This window comes from Gavialis gangeticus, unplaced genomic scaffold (genome assembly GCF_001723915.1).
Source record: "Gavialis gangeticus isolate Ggan-Ray unplaced genomic scaffold, GavGan_comp1, whole genome shotgun sequence".
NCBI classification, from domain to species: Eukaryota; Metazoa; Chordata; order Crocodylia; family Gavialidae; genus Gavialis; species Gavialis gangeticus.
This window is the reverse complement of record NW_017728992.1, coordinates 103,572,689-103,574,677: the sequence shown is the minus strand read 5'-3', so window position 1 is coordinate 103,574,677 and position 1,989 is coordinate 103,572,689.

Here is a 1,989-nt window from a genome sequence, read left to right as displayed (position 1 = left end):
GTGCCCAGAGAGTGGTTGATTGGATGGTATAAAATGAACAAAGCAGTTAACACCCTGAGGAACACTGGAGGTAACAGCTAGTTTAGGTAATGGGATAAGAATCACAGTCCTGGTTAAAAACGTGGTAATACAACCCATTCTAATGTCTTCTTAAGCAATTTCAAGCTGGTTTTTAAAGGCCTTTTGTTTCAAGATCGCTCCTCTGAAATCAGTGATGGAATGTCCGGGAGAATTAACATGTTCTGCCACAGGGTTTTGAGCTGTTTCTGGAACTGATATTGAAATAGCGTCCATTCATTCCTCTACATAGGGATTACCCAGTAGAGGGGGATGCTTAGTAGTGATGGTGGATACGATATTGAGAGGAGCAGGTCAATGAACCCTGGATGTCACAGTTCATGTTATCTGATCCAGCGATAATGTGGTCTGTATTGCTGAGGGGCTGTCAACTGGGCCTGTAGAAAGGCCTGGTAGCTTGGGGAGCATTGGAGTTATGTAGTCTGTTGCTGTATGGCAGAGTATAATAAAGCAAAGGAATATAGCCTACATGAAAGTAACTACAAACCGTAGGCTCAGATCATGCTCTCCCACAGAAAATTATGAAGGGGAGCTAAAGTTAGATAGAAAACTGATCAATCCTTGATGCTAGTAATTGTGCTGATTCCTGTTCTGTGGTGCAGCCACGTCCTTTGGGAGACAGCAGGCTGTCCCAACCTGTTGGTACTCGAGTAATTGCAAGACAGGATAGAAGTTATGAAGGTAGAATTCATAAACAGACACAATGCTTCTTTCTCAGGATTTATTTGCCATACAAGGTATGGTTTTACCATACCATACCATAGAGCACAATATGACAAGTATGAAGCATTGATGCTATATCCATTCCAAACTTTCTGCGTTATAACTTCATACAGCTCTCAAGTATCAGACCGTACATGCTTTGGGTTGGAAAAGTGTATCTGCATTAATTCCCCTACTTCCTATTGATGGACTTTTGACCAGAAGTTTTTTTCCTGCTCTTTTTCTTGGCTGTGGGGAAAGACCTGATGTAATAATATCACTCATACTAGTTAAACAAGTTTGCAAAAATATAACACTTTAAACCTATGAAAGTATTGGGATCAACTATACAAATAACGAAATAAATAAATGTATTTTTCATTCACTCATCAGAGAATATGGAATACAGAGAATTGTGTCCACAAATCTGTCCCCAAATACTAGTGTAATTCCTTTATGTGTTTGTTCCAAAAAAAAAATCCAACCTTTTCTGGAACGTCTAATGCAGCCTTTACTAGCTTTTACTTGTGCATGTCGTTGCTATTGTTATTATTATTACTATTTTTAATCGCAGATTACAACAGGTATGAAAGTTATGTAACTGTAGGGGAAAACTTTGAAAAGAAGGTCAAGCTGACATAAGTGCCTTCCTGAGAATAGCCTCTGTACTTGTTTCCAGACAGGATCACAGTTAAGTAAAAAATAATGCCCTTCAGCGAATGGACACATATGATCTGCACAGCCGTTAGAAGACTTTTCTTCAAAAAGCTGCAATTTTCCAAACTGGTAATATTGATAATGATATAGAACAAACTTATCATAATTTTCCAGAGGCTAATTATAAGCAGGTGATGGTTTGAGAAATTCAGAAATCAAAAACTGAGCTCAGTTTGAGCTCATTAATGTTGTTATGCAGCTTCAGTAAAATATTCATAATTTACAAGCACAATACAGTTTTGTGCAAACTTGTTTAAACAAGATAACTCCAAATAAAATAGAACAGAATCTGGTTTTATTTACTATCTCTTTATGCAAAGTACCTCCTCTTCCCCCAAAGAAGTTAATAAAGATAAACACTGGCAACATAACTTGTATAGACATTTCTGGCAGGCAGTTGGCATCAAATTTATCTTGTGTGTGACTTTACTGATGTCAGTCATGTAGGCCCGAATCTCCAGTAATCAGGGCTCATGGTAGAGGTGATATCTT